Here is a 9,653-nt window from a genome sequence, read left to right on the forward strand (position 1 = left end):
AGTCGAATTTTTCAGCACATTTTTAATGCTGAAAAAGCTCCCCTCGACTTATATGCGGGTCATTATTATTTTTTTGGGTGTTTTTACTTTGCCGGTCAGCAGGGGGCGCAGTTTTTATGCTAGCGGCACCAAAATTTCAGGGTACCCGCAGAAGACACTCTTGATGACACCAGCCAAGTTTGGTAAAGTTTGGTTCAGGGGGTCCAAAATTATGGACCCCCAAAGGAGGTGCCCCCATTCCCCATTGTTTTCAATGGGAGCTATTAGTAGATGGGGCTACCCTTTTGAGGGTCCATAACTTTGGACCCTCTGAACCAAACTTCACCAAACCTGGCTGGTCTCATCAGGAGAGTCTCTTTATGATACCAGCCAGGTTTGGTGAGGTTTGGGTCAGGGGATCCAAAGTTATTGATCCCCAAAGGGGTGCCCCATCCCCCATTGTTTACAATGGAAGCTAATAGTAGATTTTCCATTTCTGATAATATCCCTCTTAAAATCTAAGTTGGGTTACATTTGGACATACAGATGATGATGAGGAATCCAGTTTTGAAGGATTTCAACTCTTGTGTTTTAGCTTGGTTGCTGATTGAGCTAAGGTTTTTGTACTTTTAAAGTTATTGTTGATACCATATTGTTCTTGTTGACCCTCTTTTCCACTTACAGAGCCAGTTTACTGTTTTTCTTTGAAATAAATATTCAAAAACATTTAACCTACTGATGCCTCAATTGATGTAATTTTATTGGTATCTATTTTATTTTTGAAATTTACCAGCAGCTGCTGCATTTCCCACCCTCGACTGATACGCGAGTCAATAAGTTTTCCCAGCTTTTTGTGGTAAAATTAGGTGCCTCGACTTATATGCGGGTCGACTTATACACGAGTATATACGGTAGTAATAAATTCTCAAAGGCATTGTATAGGATGTCATAAACATTGTCCATAAGGCACGAAACCTGCAACACTCCTATTGCGTTCCAATCAATTGGAAGAGTCAGTATCGCCAATATTCAATGAGTAAAGAATATTAAAACGAATTGTGGTAGTAGACTCCAGAAAAGTCAATGCTGATAAATAGCTGAATCATGACTTCAAACCGAACGGCAAATTGTCACGGAATCATTTCTATGTAGCTCCCGCTTGAAACCCAGTCCCACTGTAAGGCATATTCATTATTTCTGTTTCCTGGCTAGTTCGACATTGGTAATAATTAGAGCCTTCCAGTGTGCCAGTAAGGTGATTAAAACATTTATGGATGACTCCTACTTGGCTGTGGTTCTCCTTATGACTGGGCCAGACAAGAGACTCAGACGCCCTAGGGTGAAAGAGTTCACTCTGGGTTTTACTTGGAGGGGGTCACGGCGTCCCTCTAACATGGGCGGACAGAGCTCAGAGGTTAGACAGCACAATCATGTCTGCATATAAATGCCAACTCTATATACATTTCTCCCAAACGTGATACAAGTTATACTGGAGCAGCAGTGGCGTAGGAGGTTAAGAGCTCGTGTATCTAATCTGGAGGAACTGGGTTTGATTCCCAGCTCTGCCGCCTGAGCTGTAGAGGCTTATCTGGGGAATTCAGATTAGCCGGTACACTCCCACACATGCCAGCTGGGTGACCTTGGGCTAGTCACAGCTTCTCGGAGCTCTCTCAGCCCCACCTACCTCAGAGGGTGTTTGTTGAGAGGGGGGAAGGGCAAGGAGATTGTAAGCCCCTTTGAGTCTCCTGCAGGAGAGAAAGGGGGGATATAAATCCAAACTCTTCTTCTTCTTCTTTTAAGACACAAAATCAATTTCCTGTCACTTTGATCATAAAAGGTTCTAACTTTCCATTCCTTCAGTCGCCTCACAAACTGAATTCACATCTTGGGGAAAGAATGGAAATACATCAGAAGGAAGAACTAAATGTCACCGGTATAATATGCTCCGAACGCTCCAGGAAGAGATATTTTTAGCCACTTCCCCTTTCTACAGCCGGGAATATCATCCTGCTTCTCCTCCCCGCCCCCCCCCCCATTTTTGTGGCAAACAGCTAAGTTAAAAGTTAAATATAAACACCCAGCTCGACAAACCACACATTTCCTTCCAAGATTCGTGTGTCATGCCAAAGGGCCGGAGAAAGCAGGGGACGGGTTGGGGTTTCACACCAATGAATTCTGCCTGTTCGAGGATTAGATTTAACAGCTTCTACAGAATGGCGGCACATTCAGAGTCTTATGGCAGCCAAAAACAGAGTATTATTAGTAGCTTCAGAATGACATATGTGGAATTTATAAAACAACGATCCGTGACCTGTGGCAAGCTTTTGAACCTACGTTAGAGAAGAAATGGACGGGAATTCTGCTTTACTGAGATGACCGAATGTAACTATAGTGAGCTTTGAAGAGCTGAAGACCAGCCTACAAAGCAATGATGGAAAGCCTCCTTCTGGTGAAGGACGACATCCACAAAAGACATAAGAACATAAGAACTAGCCAGCTGGATCAGACCAGAGTCCATCTAGTCCAGCACTCTGCTACTCGCAGTGGCCCACCAGGTGCCTTTGGGAGCTCACGTGCAGGAGGTGAAAGCAAGGGCCTTCTGCTGCTGCTGCTCCCGAGCACCTGGTCTGCTAAGGCATTTGCAATCTGAGAGCAAGGAGGATCAAGATTGGGAGCCATAGATCGACTTCTCCTCCATAAATCTGTCCAAGCCCCTTTTAAAGCTATCCAGGTTAGTGGCCATCACCACCTCCTGTGGCAGCCTATTCCAAACACCAATCACACGCTGCGTGAAGAAGTGTTTCCTTTTATTAGTCCTAATTCTTCCCAGAGACTTACAGGCCCGTTGAGGAAACTTTTGAGTTGCCAGCTCCAAGTTGGGAAATACATGAAGATTTTGGGGGTGGAGCCGAGGAAGGCGGGGACTTCAACCAGATCAAAAACCACAGTGATCATGTTCTGAAGAGGCCATTTTCTCCAGGTGAACTGATCTCTGTCACCTAGAGATTAGTTGTAACAGTACGAGAGCTCCAGTCAACAGTTGGAGGTCGGCAACTGTATCTGCTTCAGACATAATGACCAGTCACCGCTTGTCCTCCTGAGCCTGGGAGATCTTAGGTTAGGGATGGCCAACCAATAGTGCTCCAGATGTTCATGGACTACAATTATTCGGCCTGCCAGCACTTAGCCCAATTGGCCATGCTGGCAGGAGAACTGATGGGAAATGAAGGATATGGTATCTCAGGCACCTCTAATGGCCACTCCTGTCTTAGGTGCACCTTTCTCCTTGTGTCCCCTAAAGCTTACTTTTTGAAATGAAACCTGGGAATTCAGAGCAGCTAGATCAGTGATGGCGAACCTATGGCACAGGTGCCAGAGGTGGCACTCAGAGCCCTCTCACCAGGCACTGCGCCGTGAGTCCACACACACACACACACACGTCTAGGCTGGCCTGGGATCGATTATTAGCATTACACTTAAGACCTAGTTTTGGGGAAGCAGTGTAGGTAACCCTGTTAAGCGCTGTTAAACCCCACTGATTTTCATGCAAAGAACTAAAGCGCGATCCTTTACCTGGAAGTAGCTTCGGTTGCTGGCAATGGGGCTTGCTTCTGAGTAAACCCTCCTAGGGTTGTGATTCACTCATGTGAAACGTTGCACAGTTGCTTCAAAGCAAAGCCACCGACTTCCATCAAGTTTACTCCCGAGCAGCATGCATGCCAAGACAACCCGTTTTTCCTAAACTGAAACCTCGGTATTCCAGAGTTAAATTGCCGATGTTAGCGCCCGGCGGTAATAAATTGGGTTTTGAGTTGCAATTTGGGCTTTTCGGTCACCGAAAGGTTAAGCCGTCGCAGAGCTAGATCATGACAACAGATTGTTAAAACGCTGTCGCAGTTTGAGCCCCTCCAAAGCCCTCCGCTCTGACCCGGATGGCCCAGGCTAGCCTGATCTCATTGGATCTCAGAAGTTAAGCCACGGTTAGTAAGTAGGAAACCACTAAGGAACACCAGAGTTAGAGTGTGGTGTGTTTTTCAGGTTGTATGGCCGCCACAGATGCAGGCGAAACGTCAGGAGAAAATGCTACTGGAACACGGCTATACAACTCGAAAACCCCACAACACTCTAGAGCTGTGCGGAAGCTCATTCTCGCTAAGCGAAACTTAGCCACCAGCAAGAGCTCTCCCTCCTGAGCCTCCACCTGTCCTGCGTGGCATCAACAGGGTGGCAGCATGGCTTTACAAGCCGTGGAAACCACCAAGGAAATGTGAGATTAAAGGCAGGCAATGACAAACCACCTCTGTTCAGCTCTTGCCTTCAGAACCTCATGAGGGTTCAGATGTGACTTGAGGTCATTTCCTACCACTGACAATCTTCTAGTCCAGCGCAGGGGCCCCCAATCTTTGGTAGCCTGTGGGAACTTTGGGGATTCTGAATCAAGGCGGTAGATGCAACCACAAAATGTCTGCCCCTAGAGGTGGAGCTGGCCACTAAACGTCATGGAGTGAGGTTATATTGAACTCTAATAGTACTCCTTTGACAATTCAAGTAGAAGCTGTAGGGGTGCGTTAGCGAACCCAGTAGAGCCTCAGAAAGTGCACAGGGATGCCTGTGCCATCTGTCCCCTCCTGGGCTCACACGTACGCACATCACGAGATCCCCCAGACACCTGGGTCACAAGATGCCTGATGTGGATTCGACCCAGACAGGAACGTTTCCCCCTGCACGTACGCAGCCCTCCACTGAGTCATGAATTGCGCAACTTTCTCCTGCTCTCGCGCCTTCCCCAAATTCTTAATAAAGGTGCCAGGGACCCCAGCTCGGCAGACTAGCCAGACTAGCCAAAGCCGCTGGCTTCTCTCCACCAGTCTCCTGATATTGCTGCGTCTCATCTCATTCATTGCGTCGCCGTAACGACTTCAGAAGCTCTAACAGACTGCCTTGTAATCTGCAGAGTCAGTTAAGAGCCCTGCTGGGTAAATGCCCCACCAAGTTCCTCCCACTAGGCTCATAGAACCATAGAGTTGGAAGAGACCACAAGGGCCATCGTCCAGCCCTCTGCCATGCAGGAACACACAATCAAAGCACCCCTGACAGATGGCCAGCTGGCCTCTCTTTCAAAACCTCCAAAGAAGGAGACTCCACCACACTCCGAGGTAGTGCAGTCCACTGTCCAACAGCCTTGAATGTCAGGATGTTTCTCCTGATGTTCAGGTGGAATCTCTTTGCCTTCACCTCGAACCCATTTCTCCTGGTCCTAGTCTCCGGAGCAGCAGAAAACAAGCTTGCTCCCTCCCCAACAGGACATCCCTTCAAATACCGAAACACTTTCCCCTCTTAACCTTCCCCAAACTAAACAAACCAAACCCAGCTCCCTAAGTCTCTCCTCGTAGGGCGAGGATTCCAGACCTTTTCCCATTTTGGTTGTCCTCCCCGGGACCCATTCCAGGAAACCATGGTACCCTCGGACACAATGTTGGGGACCCCGGTGTGCTATCTTGCTACTGCCCTTCACATTTACTTAATAAAGCAGTAAGGAGGAGCAGCAGTGGCGTAGGAGGTTAAGAGCTTGTGTATCTAATCTGGAGGAACCGGGTATGATTCCCAGCTCTGCCACCTGAGCTGTGGAGGCTTATTTGGAGAATTCAGTTTAGCCTGTACACTCCCACACACGCCAGCTGGGTGACCTTGGGCTAGTCACAGCTTCTTGGAGCTCTCTCAGCCCCACCCACCTCACAGGGTGTTTGTGGTGAGGGGGGAAGGGCAAGGAGATTGTAAGCTCCTTTGAGTCTCCTGCAGGAGAGAAAGGGAGGATATAAATCCAAACTACTACTCCTCCTCCTCCCCCTCCCCCTCCCCCTCCTTCTTCCTCTTCCTCTTCCTCTTCCTCTTCCTCTTCCTCTTCCTCTTCCTCTTCCTCTTCCTCTTCCTCCTCCTCCTCCTCCTCTTCTTCTTCTTCTTCTTCTTTTTCTTCTTCTTCTTCTTCTTCTTCTTCGACACAAGAGGCATAATGGACAGGAGGATGTTGGTTACTGGACACTCCTGCTCTGTTACAGAAGCAGAAAAAACAACTCATGTTGCTTGTCTAGCCAGATAAGCATAACAATGTCGAGGGCTTGCTTGTTTATTTCTGTGTGTTTCTGGAGGAGGTACAGATTTAGTACTTAATTACAGAACTACGCTGTCATCCGGAGGGCAAACAGACCCTTATTGATTAAAAAGATGCTTCGCTCACGGGCTGTTATTGCACATAGTTCCATAGCTATTTTCTAGCCTATCATTATGGCACTACAGAAGATGTAAGGTGAATTCCGGGGACTTCTTTGTGAGGGAAAAGACAGCGGGTATGGTTTTGGAAAAGGACAATTCACTTAACTTACCCAGCCGTCGGCCTGATATTTGGGCGGGTGAGGCCACCTCGGCATGGCCACCTGAAAGCTATTTATGTCCCCCAAAAGCTTTGTAAGGATAGAAGTCTGAGTTTTAAATGCCTTTTTAAAAACCTCAACGGAAAAGACAATAACGATAGGAAAATGAAAGACAGTAGGATTAGAGGAAGACCCAAAATGTGGTAGATTGATTTGGTAAAGGAAGCCACGGTCCTCAGTTTGCAAGAGCTGAGCAAGGCTGCTAAGGATAAGATGTTATGGAGTCGCCCAGTGGTGGGATCCAAAAATTTTAGTAACAGTCAACCTATGGGTTGCGACCCCTTTGGGGGTCGAATGACCCTTTCACAGGGGTCGCCTAAGACCATTGGAAAATACATATTTCTGATGGTCTTAGGAACCGAGACACAAATAATTTCATGGTTGGGGGTCACCACAACATGAGGAACTGTATTAAAGGGTCACGGCATTAGGGAAGTTGAGAACCACTGCCTTAGTGGGTATGTATTGTCGAAGGCTGTCATGCCGGAATCAACTGGATGTTGTTGGTTTTCCAGGCTGTGTGGTTCGGCAGTTTTTGCTCCTAATGTTTCACCTGCATCTACGGCTGGCGTCAACAAAACTGATGAACCTGATCCAGCGACTTTTCAAAGTCTAATAGCCAGAGGTGGGATCCAACCAGTTCTCACCACTTCTCTAGAAGTGGTTACTATTTTTTTCTGAGTGCCGAGAAGGGGTTGCTAAAGCAACCTCCCTGCCCAATAGGGACTGGAGGTGCGTGTGTGCGGCGGCGCTACTGTTTGAATCCCACCACCATCGGAACCTGTTATTAACATTTTTGGATCCCACCACTGCTAATAGCCATTTAGCAAGAATCTTGGAGGCTGTGTTGAATACTTTCTTCACTGTTCAGTTCCTTCCTATTGCAATGGATTAAGATATATCTGTTCCCCAGCGTTTGCTTTGAAGTCACTCAGCAAGAGTCTTAAATCACCATGTTTAGTAATCCGGAATCAATTTCTTTGCTTGGAGAGGAGTTGGATGACCACACTAAAACCATGTTGCATCAAATATGATGCAGGAAATGCAACAAGGAGCTAGCTTCTTTGCGACTGTCTTTAGGGCAGGAGAGAAGTCAGAAATTTCCGTCTGTAACCGAAACTCTTGGTAAGATTTCCGAAACGTTGGCTTCAGCTCAATCCCATTTTGTGCTCGATTAGTTCTTCCTTCACTCTCTCAGCATCCTCAGTATCTGAAAATGGATTTATCCCCCAACCTGCCATTTCCAGCGAGAGAAGATCCCCCGGTCGCTCAGAGCCTCCAAACGGTCACAAAAAACTCACAGAGCATTCATTATCTTGTATCTCACCTTTCTCTTCTGGCTCAGGAGAGAATTATCTGGGGAATTCAGATTAGCCTGTGCACTCCCACACACGCCAGCTGGGTGATCTTGGGCTTCGTCCACAGCTTTTCGGAGCTCTCTCAGCCCCAGGGGTGTAACGAGGCAGCCCTGGGCAAACTGTAGCCCTGGGCAAAACCTGAGTTGGATGCCCCCCCCCCCCCATGGGCGGCCACTCCACCACGACCAAATTTTTTTTTGCACCAGGACATTTGAATTTTATGAAGGGGGTGCATTTTTGAACATATCCAACACCACGAATTTCAGCATATCATCAGGAATTTGTCCTTATACTACTCCGGGTGGGACAGGTTGAGGTTCAAGGAGTCCAAAGTTATGGACTCCCAAAGGGGGTGCCCCATTCCCCCATTGTTTCCAATGGAAGCTAATAGGAGATGGGGGCTACAGTTTTGAGGGTCTATAACTTTGGCCCCCCTGAACCAAACTGCACCAAACTTGGGGGGTGCCATCATCTCCAGATGATACCCTTAAATTTTTGTGCCGATACATCCAAAAATGCGCCCCCTGCAGGAACATCCCAGACATTTGCCCAAGAATCTTGTTCCTTGCATTTCGAGTTTTCTGCATTGCTGTCAATGGGGATTGCAGGCTGTGGGGGGCACATTTCTAAAGGCACAGTCTCAAAACTTTCAGGGTCTCATCAGGAGACTGCCCTAATGATACCCCCCAGGTTTGGTGCAGTTTGGTTCAGGGGGGCCAAAGTTATGGACCCTCAAAACTGTAGCCCCCATCTCCTATTAGCTCCCATTGGAAACAATGGGGGGATAGGGGCACCCCCTTTGGGAGTCCATAACTTTGGACTCCCTGAACCAAACCTCACCAAACTTGGGGGGTAGCATAAGGACAGTCTTCTAATGATTTGCTGAAATTTTGGTGCCGCTAGCCTAAAAACAGCGCCCCCTGCAGCCCAAAAATGGAAAACCACTAAAATACCCAAAAACGAACCCAGCATTTTGATGCCCTCCCCCCCCCCCCGCAAGGTGATGCCCTGGGCAGCTGCCCACCTTGCCTAGTGGGCATTACGCCAGTGCTCAGCCCCACCCACCTCACAGGGTTTTTGTTGTGAGGGGGGAAGGGCAAGGAGATTGTCAGCCCCTTTGAGTCTCCTACAGGAGAGAAAGGGGGGATATAAATCCAAACTCCTCCTCCTCCTCCTCCTCCTCCTCCTCCTCATCTTCTTCTTCTTCTTCTTCTTCTTCTTCTTCTTCTTCAGACTAGGTCAGAAATTGGGTACGGCTTACAACGGCCTACGTTTTTGAAATCAATGCAGAGATGACAGGTTTGGCCTTAATACAACTGACCTCAATTCCTGGCAACTGCAAATTCACGGCAATAAACTTTGCAGCTAGTTCTGATGAATAAGCAATGTCATGTCTGATCTCTTCAAACTAATTATTAAGCAAAGCGTTCACATCTTTTTTTTAAAAAAAAACTCCCACAACTATGTCAAAAAGGTTGTCAAAGCATCTCACACAGTTGGCCTTGGATAGCCAATTAACTTCAGGATGAAGTTACGAAGCCGAAAACTTACAAAATCTTCACAATCCTCTGTCACAGAGCTGCTAGAGTGCAGGGACTTTAATTTAATTTACTGCTGTAAAGACATCGTACAGTGACTTGTGCCAGCAATTGCTCAGGGTTTTTTGCAACCAGATGTTGGTGAGGAACAACACAGTGGATAATGAAGACATTTGGCGCTGCTTTTTCAGTTACGTGACACACCCACGGCAAGGGTGGAGTGAGGGGGAACTGCGCCTGGGGCATGCACCCTGCGTCCTTGCCGCAGCAGCGCCTGCCCCTGCCATGCCCTGGAACGCCCCTGCCATACCCCCACAGTGCGGCATGCCCGGGGCACAGCACCCCACCCT

General features: G+C 47.8%; 1 protein-coding gene across 1 annotated transcript in view; it reads right to left on the reverse strand.

The window, feature by feature from the left end:
- LOC125425900 (unconventional myosin-Ib-like) overlaps positions 1–9,653 on the reverse strand; it is a 48,653-nt gene that overhangs the window by 18,581 nt on the left and 20,419 nt on the right. The window lies entirely within an intron of this gene.

The sequence above is a fragment of the Sphaerodactylus townsendi genome, linkage group LG02, assembly GCF_021028975.2.
Source record: "Sphaerodactylus townsendi isolate TG3544 linkage group LG02, MPM_Stown_v2.3, whole genome shotgun sequence".
Lineage (NCBI taxonomy): Eukaryota > Metazoa > Chordata > Lepidosauria > Squamata > Sphaerodactylidae > Sphaerodactylus > Sphaerodactylus townsendi.